Source organism: Lathyrus oleraceus, chromosome 1 (assembly GCF_024323335.1).
Source record: "Lathyrus oleraceus cultivar Zhongwan6 chromosome 1, CAAS_Psat_ZW6_1.0, whole genome shotgun sequence".
Taxonomy (NCBI): Eukaryota; Viridiplantae; Streptophyta; class Magnoliopsida; order Fabales; family Fabaceae; genus Lathyrus; species Lathyrus oleraceus.
The window spans coordinates 363815073-363828854 of record NC_066579.1 but is presented as its reverse complement, the minus strand read 5'-3'; positions in this window follow the sequence as shown (position 1 = coordinate 363828854).

Genomic DNA, 13782 nt, shown 5'->3' with positions numbered 1-13782 from the left:
CCACCAAAATTCCTTAATTCCTCTAGCCACCCCTACATACATAAGGGTGCCATGCGTATGTAGTTTTTGACAAGTACATTGGCTTCCATCGTGGGGCCCCGATAAAACTAATTTGTGTCACACCTTCCATTACCACCACCACTTCGATACTTATCCAAACCTCCATTCCTAGCCTTAATCGTTCCCAACCATTATTGCTACGAGGGAATAATCCCCCTACATGAGAATATCAGAGGTAGCAGCGATCCCAATACCATAGTGGATATGCGGGCCGCCATGGACGAACTACGCTTCCATAATCAAATTTTGGAAGACAATGTCCTTAGCATCCAACAACGCCAACAAGAGACTATCCTCACATAGGAGATGAAGGTGATGGACCCCTAGCCAATTTTAGGCGAAATATGGGAAACACATGTTCTCGAAGGATTCAAGCCTCCCTCCTTGGTGAAGTTTGATGGTCATAGTGACCCATACGAGTATTTCACCTTCATCAATATACAAATGACCATCATCAGAGCATCCAACTCCCTGGAATGCAAGTTGTTATATGCCACTTTCAAAGATGTAGACTTGTGATGGTACATGGGCCTACCCCAAGCTTCCATCGCCAACTATTAGGAGCTAGAGAAGAAACTCGTGCACTAGTTTGCAATCAGTCGACATAGAAAGTTGTCCATCACCAGCGTGTTCAACATTCAAGAAGGCTCCTCATAATCACTGAGGGAATACCTCACACTTTTTAATGAGGCCACCATAAGAGTCGTTCACCCGACATATAAATATTCGTGGGAGCATTTCATAATGGTGTCAAAGCAGGGCACTTAAACAAATCCCCCTCCAAAAGGCCATCATCTTTGTTGGCAGGGGTGGTCACAAGGGCGGACTGCTACATAAAGGGTGAGGAAAGAAATATCGAGAAGAAGGCTCGAGATGTAAAAGAGTGTGTTCCTAACGTCGAAGGCTCACAACACTCGTGGAAGAATAATAACACCCCGCCCATCAGGGACAAAGCAACGTTCAAGCAAGGTGAAAAGGTTGTGAAGGGATTCACACCCCTGAACACCCGTTGTGAGAAGATATGGCAACAGGTTCTCCACTTGCATGATATCCCTGCGACTCTATACCCAAAAGTGGGTGTTATAGGTCCTAAGCATGAGAGATAGTGTAAGTTTCATAAAGTTAAAGGATATCACACAAATATTGTTACCAGCTCAAAAAAAAATCAAACGTCTCATCCAGGAGGGGCACCTTAACAAGTATGTCAAAGGTGATTTCTCTGAAAGGATGGGCGAGTCCAACTCCTGTGGGCACGTAGATACAAGAAATCTTTGGTCCATAAATGGCAATGGACCATCCAAAGAAGAACGCGATAAGGTTGTACGCCATATGCTCAATACTATTGCTGGAGGATTTGTTGGCGGTAGAGAGGCTAGCTCCGCCCCGAAGAAAATACACCTTCTAGGTACTAAATATAGAGGATCTTCCCACAGAACCAGGGGAAGGTGAGATCAAGGCGTTATAGGTCGAGTTTGCTTTTTTAGAGAATGATGCAACTGATATCCACCCCTACAACGACGACCCCATAGTCATCACCGGGAGGTGCAATGATTGAGAAATCAAAAGAGTTTTGGTAGATCAAGGTAGCTTTGCAGATATCCTTTATTGGGATGCATTTGAGAGGATCCACCTCGACCTATATGACCTAAAAGATTTCAAGGGATAACTTGTTAGGTTCTCAAGGGAGCAGGTGCAAGTGAAAGGCTACATATCAATGAAGACCATATTTGGATTAAGGGAATAATCCAAGCAAGTCAAGGTCAGACATCTAGTTATAGACGCCCCCTTTTCTTATATTATGATTATAGGATGGCCAAGTTTTAATCAGCTAGGGGTCTCCATGTCTACTTTATATTTATGCATGAAATATCTATTATTTGATGGGTGAGTCGAAGTCATCCAAGGAGACCAAGAAAATGCCAAGAAATGATATGTGCAAAGTATTAAGTTGAAAAGAGACTGAACTCTAGGCGTGAAAACGAGGAAGGTTGGTTCGGGAATCAGAAGGTGAGAAAAACATAAGAAGGTGGGTTAAATTGTGTTAGGTTTCTCCTTCTTTTCTAAAAATCTCTTATCCAATTCTGAACTGAAAGTCTAGAATATGATACAGAGTTAAGTGTTTGCAGTGGATAAAAACAAGTTCAAAGTTAGAGAGTGAAAGAAAGAGAGACAAAATAAAATTTATCCTGGTTCTTCCCACAAAACGAGAGTAGTCCAGTCCCCTTGCACTTCTAATGGATTTCACTATGATCATAATTGATTACAAATGCTCAAGCACACAAGCAAGATACTTTCAATGCTCAAACACGCAAGTAAGAGACTTCTAATGCTCAAGCTCACATGCAAGAGACTTCTTACAATCTAACTTAAAATATTGTTTTAATATTACACTTGATGTAAAATTAGAGATGTGAACAGAATAAAACTTAAAATGACTCTTAAGACTTATGAATTTTTAAGTTATACAAATGATAATAAATTCTAAGTTAAACTTGCGCTTTTTGTTTGACATGGTAACAACTCTTTTTTTTTCATCAAAGATTAGTTATCTTTCTTCAAGTATTCAGCTCCTTATATAAAGATACCAAAAAGAGTTGTTGGAGAGAAGACCTAACACAAGTGAGTATTGGAGAAGCTTGATCATAGACGTTGGAATGTTACTTGATATGGTTAATGCCATTGAAAAGACATTTTAAATCTCTTTTCTTTTAGAGGAATTATCTGTTATATCCCAACTATTTGTGTAGACTTTTCTGTTTGAATCTTCATGTGATGAAAAGAAGATTTTTTTTTCTCTTTGAGTCTGATAGTGGCCAATCAGAGTCTTCTCGATTCTTGCATTGACTGACCTCAGAGTCTGATCATGACCTATCAGAGTCTTCTCGATCCTTGCGTTGACGGACTTTAGGGTATGAGAACTTCAAAGGAAGTTGACCTCCTCTAGCATCTAAGTCTTCAAAGTCTAGATCTCAGGTTTTGATCCTCCAGAGTCTAAGTCTTCAGAGATTGACTATCTTCAGAGTCTTGTTATCAAAAGTTGACCTCCTTCAGAGTCAGGTTCTCAGGTTTTAATCCTTCAAGTTCTGGATCTTTTAGCTTCTCTTTAAATGTTCATTTTCAGTACCAGTATTAAGTTTATATCAGAAATTTTAGTCTATGGTCCTGCACACTTGGACATATATTAATATACTCAATTTTTATTTAAATACTTTATTATCATCAAAACTTTAGAGATATGGTACAAACCAGTTTTGTTACCACAATCTCCCCCTTTTTGATGATGAAAAACACAAGTACTTAAGAATAATGGTTGTTAATTTAATTAATAAGTTAACCTCTTCAGAATTTAAGCAAAAAATAGTTCTCAACTATCAAACTCAGGTGCTTAAATACTTATTTATCTTACCCCCCCCCCCCCCCCCCTCCCTTTTGTCATCAATAAAAAAAGGAAACAAGAAAAGATACTGAGAAAAATATCATTTAAACCATAATAAATAGTTGTCAGATTGCAATAATGTTTTTCTAATGAGGTTTGGATACCAGATCCCAAACATCATTCCTTTGAAATTGATTCAAATTTTCTTGCATAACCACAATCCAGCCATCATCAGATAGTGCTTCATCAATAGAATAATTACCAATAGTACTTGTACCAATGATCCTTCCTTTCTGACTATACAGTTGTTCTTATTAAACATTACTTTATAACCACTATCACAAAATTTATTAATGCTCAGTAGGTTATATTTCAGTCCATCTACTAACCAAACATTATTAATTTAAATATAAGAATTACCAATAGTACTTGTACCAATGATCCTTCTTGTCTGGTTTCCTCCAAACCCCAAAGTTCCTCCCTCTTTCAGAGTTAGGGTTTGGGACATATGTCTTTCTCCTGTCATATGTCGTGAGCAACCAATGTCTAGGTACCAAGACTGTTGTTTTGCTTCTCCCTTAAAACATATATGATGCTAAGACAATTTGAAATTTAGGTACCTATAATCTTATGGGTCCTTTGGGGTTAGTTCTGAAAGGATTTTTCTTATTTTGATCCTTAGCTTTCATGTAGTAGAGCTTGGGATTATTCAAGACTCTTGGTTTAAAAAGTTTGTGTCTTGAATCAATCTTAGCATTTGGTTGTGAACCTTATATTCTGTTGTCTTAAGTTTTGTTCTTTTCAGAACTTTTGACTTTTGATTCTTTGGTTCTGGTTTCTTCAGAACCTTTGACTTTGAAGTCTCTGGTTCTAGTTTCTTCAGAACCTTTGACTTTACAGTCTTTGGTTCTAACTGATTTAAAACCTTTGCTTTGTAAGTAGCTGGTACAAAGTAGGTATATAGCCATTTCTGAGCAGAGCTAGAACAACAAGGTTTCATTGGTTTAACCAAAGTTCCTATCCTTGGATTGAAATTTTTTTGTGAAAAATCAATGCCCTCTCCTTTTCTCCTACTTATATCATAAATCATAGATGCAAGTTTTTTCCTATCAAATCCATTTATGGAAAATTCCTGAAGAGAAACTTCATACTCATCTTGAGATTTGTCAAACATCTTCTTCATTTGAGCAATATGACTTTTTTTTTTCTAAATCTTCATTTCTAATTTGAGAATATTTTAATTCATTTGTTACTAGATCATTGTCATACCTTAATTTTGACCCTGAAATTTTTTCCCCATCAATCACTCGTTTGCTTGAGAAGGTAGCACTAGAAATTTGGTCCTTACAATTTATTCTTCTCATTATGGCCAACAACAATAAGCATAGAACCTTAGGCATCAGTAGTACGGAAACTATATCAATTTGTTGCTGAATTTGATCTCCGTTTATTATATACTGAAGCCAGAGGAGTCACTTTTAGAAAGGTTTATGGAAACATGTCCATCGTTGCATTTTTTGAAACCTAAGCTATTAAGGACTTTGTTAATCAAAAGGAATCGTGAATTTATGAACAAGGATGCAATGATTTTGGCTCTTGAATATTGTTACATGACTTGCGAGAATCCATGCAGTTTGACACACTCTTTGGCCTGCCGTTGTTGCCACTCGCGAATGGTCCCTTTACATTAGTTGATAAGAAGGGAGTTGGAGAAAGAGTTTACATTGCACGTGTTAATGAATATGGCCTTCTCAAAAATTCCATTCCTCATCAACTTGTAATTAATGCTATTCCAGAAGAAGTTCATAAAAAAAACTCTGTTACATTGCCCCAACAGATAGCACACATGCCATGTGCTTGAGAAACTTCTCGTGAAATTACTTCCTGTAGAGTGGCAACATGCTTCACAAGTAAGTTGAACTCTTGGCATTCATGGCCAACCAAGTTTAGAATGGTTGCAACTGCTATAGAATTATCTGAAAGCGTATTGTGAGGGTCTTCTAATTTTTTCTAAGTGGCCTATATTGCCTGTTGGTAATGATTGCTTAACGCGGTTAACACCCAAATTCAAATGTGATAAAAATAATGCTCAGAGATTTTGCAGCAGCCACGTTCTAAAGGTCGTATTGAGTTTGCAAGCATAAACAGAGTTTTTTATTTTTCATGACGGAATTCAAAGCAGTGCTACAAGTGCCATAAATGAAAAAACTGCTACACCTATTACAATCCTTCTGTGAGAAAACGCAATTGTATATACAAGATGCATACTTTGTAAATGGAGAAAGCACAGAAGTATTATTGTTACAAGGGATTATCCGTTCTTGAAAAAAATAAATGATATTGCAAAGTACGGTATTCTTGTGAAATTGATGAAAAAAGTGGCACAACTGTGGCGAAATGGCACTGTTATTCCCATATGTCTATTGTTGTGTCGTTCCATCGTTGTTGATGCATCTTATAGGAGTGATAGATCAGCTCCTAGCTGTTGAATCCGTCCATATTACCGACACGTCCAAAACAGCATGGAAAAGCATTATAGTTGCTTCACCAAGTTCCTACAACAGATTATGCAATGCTAGTAACCTCAGCTGAAATTCAACTCGGCGTGACGTATGTCCTGCAAGTATCAATAACAGATGAAATTAACACAACCAATTATTCCACCAAATCAGATAATGCCACAACTCGTCGTAACAAGGATAATCATGAAAAATTGGAAGAGGGTGCTGGAAACTGCCCTGTCTATCGCAAACCTTTTCATGCCAAAGATTTGGACCATGTGCTTGACCTAGTTGGCTCACATTCTTCCAGAGAGCGTTTGAATAGTGAAGTCGATAATGAGGAAAACATCCTTCAATCTGAGGACGAGATCATCAGAAAACAAAGGTTTAAAGCCATCTTAAGTTTACAGAAGGAGAACAATGGTTTGATTGAACCGAAAAAAGATATAGTAATATTGCCTGGTATGTATCTTCAACAACCGGTTGCAGTGCCCGACTCCACGTCAACCAGGAAGCAGTTCTTCTAGCAATGTGCACCAAAACTTTTACTTCTAAAGTGATCATTTTCAGTGGAACTAAGCAAGCATGCATCAAGGGACTGGTTGCACGGTACAAGTTTCTAAGGATGTCGCTCACAAGAACATGTCATGACTCAAAATCCTGCATAACATCAAATGCAGCAATTATTGATAAATTCGCCAACTCTGCAATACACATGAAAGGTGGGGTTAGAGATAAAGAAGTTAACCCTTTTTGTTCTATGTCGTGGCTATCCACAAACCTACACTTTCCAATTCAAAGCGTTCAAATTCTGATGAGAAACATAAACTCAACCTAAAGACGTGGAAAGTGATGAATCTAAACCTTCCCATGCACAAGTGACAGAAGAACATGCTGAGTCTCAACCTACAAATGGACATGTGGTAGAAGAGCATACTGAATCTCAACCTACCAATTCACCAGTGCTAGAAGAACCTGCTGAAACTCAGCACAAGACGGCTCCAAAAATAACCGGCAGAGTTTCTTCATGGCTGCAAAAGAAATCCTAGACCCAAATGGTTAATAATGATAACAATTCATTTAGAACTTCACAAATTTTGCCTGACATCACTTTCCCGGAACAAACAGCAAGAAGCGAAGATGTTATATCTGGTCTCTCATTATAGCGTCATCCTGCAACATTGCCAACATTTTGCATCAATTAACACTGCTACATCATAACTAATGGCAAATCATGATGCACAAGTTTCAACATACATAACCCAACCGTTACTCAAACAAGGCAACTTCATCACTTTAACACAAAATCACAGCATTAACACAAAAAAATCAAAGCCAAACTCGACCAAAGACCTGCACTCGTCGTAAAGCAACACCGAACCTCAATGCATTACAAAGACACCCTCTCCATTCATTTGCTCGCGTTTCACTGCAGTAAAAAGACACATTAACTCAGCAAGGCGGTAAAAGTCCAAAAAAGGAATCAAGACGAATTCAAGGTAAGAAAGTGCATGGATCGTATTACCTTTTCCAGATCAAATACTAATTGAGACAAACAAGTTGTGAGCACCCTAAAGGACTTCCAAAGGATACCCTTTTGATCTCCAGAGCCAAATCAAAAACCCTAACAGGGTGAGTATAAAAGAGGGGCGGATACTGTAGAAAGAGAGGAGAGGTTAGATAGCGGCGACGAAAAAACCCTAAAGAAGAGTATTAGCGGCTACTGTTCAAAAAGAAAAGGAGAAACCCTAAGAATTTTACGCGAGAAAGGGAAAAACTCTGAGAGCCGAAAGCCGACATTTTTTGAAGAGAACCAATCACGTTCAGAAGAAAGACTCACTTGACGCTGCTTTTCCCAATCGCTCCTGGCTTTGTTGCCGTTGGTAAGTTCCCCGCCCCTTTGATCACACACATTGATTCTTGCTTGATTGAAAATAGAGAGAGATCCATTCATGTTTAGCTTCTAGTTTTGCTCTGATTTGTTGCATCATTTCGAATGATGTGAATGCGCAATTCATGATTTTGCTGTTGTTGGTGGTGGCTCTCCTCCCGCTCGCGAAGGTAGAGAGAAGGAGAGAGATTCCTGGGGAGAAGGACCAAGGCAGATAGGGAGAGATTATTGGGAAGGATTTGTTTCATTTTCGTTTTCACCATTTATGGCTCACCGTCTATTTTCCTAAGACGTGTTTTTTTAATAGTCATTAGTGAAGTTTCTTTTTTCCACTTCCCAAGGTGAGCTTTCCGTTTACTCTCTCCTGCATTGATGACCGTCCCACCTTGGGACACCTGCCTTCATGTGACCGTTGTACTTCCCTGCCTTTTTCGCCCTTGGACTTTGTTGGAGTGGGCCTCAACTACCCAAATATGAGATTTAGGTTCATGGGCTTTAAACAAACTTAATTTGGTAGCCCATGTTTGGACCTTCTCGTTTTCTTCCTTGGGGAGTTTTCGGTTAGCACATAGGTTTTGTTGGTCTTAATCTAGTAGTAAGCAAGTCATGGTTGGGTGGAGATGGAGATAGTCCACCTCCTCTTTGGTCCTGGGTTCGATACCCAGGTGTGTTATGTTGGTTCTTCCACATTTTGATTTTCTCATATTTTCTTTAATTCTCACACTTAATTATATTGTCTTACTACTTAACTAACGTGTTTCTATTATTTATTTATTTATTTATTTTATTTTTATTCTTTAAATATAACTTAGGTGATTATTCTTTCTTTGGGATTTATGTGAATTATTATACTTGTGCTTGCTACTTCGTTTGTGCAAATTACTTATTTTTATGTATGAGGTATGTTCCAATCATGATAAATCATCTCAATTTCATTGATAAAAAAAACCATTCAAAAGATAATGTTAAAAATCACCTAATTCTCGATTCGACGTCGAGTCCCCATACCCTTGTAAGTCGATTGCTTTTAAGCATCCCCTCAAACCTTCACATTAATCCTTCCGTTCAAATGTATCTTTTTTATTAAAATTTGAAGAAAAAGATTATCCTTGATGGAATATCCAGTCATAATCCTGAATATTAGGCTCGAGCTGTAAGAGCTTGTAAGCCATAAATATTCGTCTTCTCTCCAAAATACCTGTAAATATCTCAAACCATCTTCTTAATAAAATTTGAAGAAAAAGATTATCCTGGATGGAATATCCAGTCATAATCCCGAATATTAGGCTCAAGCTGTAAGAGCTTGCAAGCCATAAATATTCGTCTTCCCTCCAAAACATTCATAAATATTCGAACCATTTTCTTAACAAATTGGAAAGAAACAGACTGCCTAGGTGGAATATCCAGATGTAGTCTCGAGTATTAGACACAAGTTGTAAGAGCTTGCAAGTCACAAGTACTCGTCTTTCAAACTCCAAAATACTTAATTCCGATCTTAACCTCTTTCAATAAAGATGGGAATGGAACATGGTGTATACCGTGCACTCCTGAGATTAAGATTCGAGGTGGATACCTCGCCTATCTTAGTTCTCGCCATCGTCCAAAATTGTCAATGCGGTTTCTTCAAACCCTTTCTCAATCAAACTTCAAAACACCTAATCCTTATTAAACACTTTTTGCAAATAAGATGGTAATGGAACGTGGTGGATACCACGCACTCATGAGATTAGGATTCGAGATGGATATCTCGCCCATCCATGTTCTCGCCATTACTCAAAACTCAACAAACCAATCAATTTCTTTTCCTCGCTGTCGTGCGATTGACTCTTAAACCTTTTCTCAAACGAAAGGTACTTTGTTTCAAAACAACGCAAGGCGACGTTTCTCCACCTGTTTTGGGTAGTCCAACAATGTTTTCGTCGATTTGACACAAAGTAGCTTTCGCTAAAATCGACCAACAAACAAACATTTTTCTACCCAGAACTACGTAAGCCTTGATTTCTCTGTTGAGATACGTAGGAGCAGGATTTGTAAATCTTGTCAGGCCCACTAATAAAAAACTTAGGTTTAGTCCTTCGTTAAAAAAATCCAAAAACATTCTCCTCTCTTCTATTCTTTCTTTCCCACTTAATAACTTAAAGCCTAACATTTCAACTAACATTAATGCACACAACTGACCTAATGGTTCCCGTTGAGTACAACGGACGTGAGGGGTGTTAATACCTTCCCCTTGCGTAATCGACTCCCGAACCCTGATTTGGTTGCGACGACCAATAATCACTGTCGTTCTTTCTTGGGTTTTATCAATATTTCCCCTTTCCTTTTTAGGAATAAATAAAGTTCGATGGAGACTATGTTCATCCCATCATTGCGAGCGTGCGATTACGCTTTGCTTAAGTCGTGCTCTCATTTTTTGAGGTGCGACAGATGGAGACTCTGCTGGGGACTATCCTGATAACTCCCTAAATGAGTCAAGCCTAGTTAGGTCGTTTGTGTGCCTTTGTTTGTTTATCTGTGTGGCTTTTTATTTATTGTTTTGCTATATTTATTGTCCTATTGATATAAATCTGTTGTATTGGTTCGATATGCTTTGGGACTTGGAGATACTCTGATTGCAAACCTTGTGGGAAAGACTTTTTACCCGAGTCTCGAGTAAAAACGTAAGATAGGACAAGGTTGAGTAGTGCGGGTCCGCGAGATGAATTTCTCGTTAGGTCGGTGCGAGAACCTTACTTAGAGTAGATTCTTGAGAGGATGTTGTCGCTCGACAAGTAAGTTGCCATAAGCTTCGATATTTTCTTTAGGATCCATGACTCTGAGAACCATATGTAGAACCTTAGTTCTTTGTCCAACTAGGAAGGATGGTTGCGTGGCATGGGTCTGCGAGTTGAATTTCTCGTTGGATCGAGGCGAGAACCTCACTTAGAGTAGATTCTTTAGATGGAGTTGATGCCCGGCAAGTAAGTTGCCATAGGTAGCAAACAGTCTAATGAATCCATGACTCTAGGAACTTTTTTTGAAACCTTAGATCATACCTGGTGAGAACCATGTTCTATACGAAGCAATCATACTTATCTATGCCTTAAGCCTATTGAACTTATAAAAAAAATGCATCACATTCATCCACATACATTGCATCAACATCATAAAAAGCAAGCTCTTAGTTGTCTCTTATTTGTTTCAGGAATTGAGAAATTGAAAATGACAACTTCAAGGAGACACACTTTCACACTTAAGTACAAGGAACCTAAGTTGGACAGTCTGAAGGGTTTGATCTCTGATTTGACTCTCAGCAGACGTGATGAGTTCAGAAAAGACTATGGGAAAATTTTGAGCCTTCTAACTAAGAAAGTTGACTATGGAATTATCGGCTATTTGGCGCAATATTATGATCCACCTCTACGCTGTTTCACATTCGTTGATTTCCAACTAGCTCCTACTTTGGAAGAAGTTGAGAGGATCGTGGGTCTCAAATTGAAGGATTTCAATCCATTTCCAAAGCTCGAAGAAGAGATGGGCCCAAGGAAGATAACTTCAGCCCTAAGTATCAATGTCCCGACTGTTCGAGACAATTGGGTTGAAAAAGGGGGTTGCGAAGGTTTTGCCGCAATGTTTTTGGAAGATTTAGCTCTAAAGTTCAAGAAAAGTGGAAATTGGAATGCATTCTATGTTGTGTTGGCTTTATTAATCCATGGGGTTGTGCTCTTCCCAAATGTTGAAAAATTTGTGGATCAGGTAGCCATAGAAGTCTTTCTCTCTGGCAATCCAGTACCATTTCTCTTAGCTGACATTTACCATGCCCTTCACGCTCGACATGAAAAGAGGGGTGGAACTTTGTTATGCTGTGCTCCTTTGCTTTATACTTGGTTCATGCAACACATGCCTGAAGAAGGCCCTTTTGTGGCAAAAGAACTTAAGTCTCCTAAAAAATTAGCTTCTCTCACTGCAAGTTCCATCAGATGGTATATCCGAGAGTGGGAAACCCCAGACATTATAGTCAGCTGTGGGGAATTTCCTAATGTACTGTTGTTGGGTACCAAGGGTTGCATCAACTATAACCCTATGTTATCTCGAATGCAACACGGTTACTCCATGGATGGTCCTCCTGACGCAAAGGACTTACAATCGTTTGTGCTCTTTGACATCCAAACAAGCAATCCTGATGTAAGAGCAGTACGAAAGGCTTGGTTAAAGGTTGTTAGGAAGGGTAAAGAGTTTGGAAAAAGAAACATTCTCGCCAGAGAACCTTACACTCGATGGGTGAAAGAAAGAGTTGGGGAAATCCATTTGCCATTTATCTTAAAGGCTTCAGCCTTTCCCAAAACTCCTGAGCCCAAACCCATACTCCCCGAGGACATGGAGAAACTCACTACTAAGGTTAAGGAGCTCGAATTGGAGAATACTGGATTACGGATTCAGATGAATCGAGTTATCTTGGAAAATCAGAATTTGAAAGAGGAACGTAAGGGAAAAGCCCAAGAACTTGAGGATAGTAACAAGAGAGCCAGGCTATTGGAAGACCAGAAGGATGATCTTGATCATATCCTTATAGGTTCCACATCAGTGATCCGAACCAGGAAGGAAGAGCTCAAGAGAGCTGAGTATAGGATCTGTGAGTTAGGGAGGATGTTGGATAAATCCCTTATGGATAAGAAAGAAATTAAGCTCGACTTTGAGGCACAGATCCGTGAACTGAGGGACACTCTGAAGAAATGCAAGGAAAAGTTGTCTCGCGAGATACTCCAAACGGAAGAAGCTGAAAGAAACTGTCACCATCTCAGGTACCAGTTGGAAGAAGCTAATAGGAGGTTTGCAGTTTTGGAGAGCCAGGAAGGTGATGCAGCCTACTTGCTCCTAAAGAATGACTGTGTGTACTGGAAAAAGTTGTATAGAGAGGCTAGAGCAACCTTAGATGAAGATCAGCAAGTCATCAAGAAACTCCAAGAGCTCTATGTTGAATGGAATGGTAAGTTCCGCAACTTAGCTAGGTTTGTTAACCTCAACATGTTGGAACTCCCAGAAAAACTCCAAGAAGCGGATTGGTGTATGTGTCCAGAAAACACGCCTCCTCAAGTTTTCAATTTCGTCAAGTTTATCAAGAAAATGATGAAGGAGCTCACCACAGATCTGGCTACAATCATAAGAGCTGAGACAGAGCTTAAGTGTACTTGTACTTGAATTTGAATTGTTGGTGTTTAAATCTTTTGTATTCGAATCATTTGTACTTGAAGGTAAATCCTTTTGTATTCAAATTTGATTTTAATTAATGGAAGTTGTCATTTTGGGTCTCAATTATTACGTGTTGTTCTTATTTAATATATTCTAACATTGTTGGAATAAATAATAAAGATAACTAAGAGCTATGCACAAAATTCACCCATAACATGCACTCATGTCATTCTTCAAACAAAACAAAAACTCATTTTTGTGTCTTCTTCAGTTCCACACTGAGTCCTCAACACCACTACAACACCAGTGCCAGCGTTCGTTAAAGAATGGCAGATCAAGAACAAGAATTGGAGAGAGTAAGCTCAGAACTCGAAGACCTACGAGGAAACATGGGTCAAGTCATGGAGATACTACAAGTCATTAGGGCCAAGTTGGACACCCAAACGACGGTCGTTTCAGAAATTACCGGTCCTACGATTGAACCCCAACCTGCAAGGACAGTGCCGACCACCTAGCTAGTCTATGGTTTACCTCCCGATTTCATGCCTCCAGTTGAAGGCGCCCCTGGTTTTGTACAATCCACTCAGCAGACGGCTCTTCTACCAACTATCAATGAAGCTCATCCAGTGGTCCACACGTTCGCACCACCTCTCGTCCGTGCACACGTGCAACCTTACTTTGAAGATCAACAACATGCTCCGGATTTTTCGGACGAAGATGATGAAAGGCATGAAGACATAAGAGGGATGAAAGAGAATTTCCAGATTATTGAGAAAAGGTTAAGG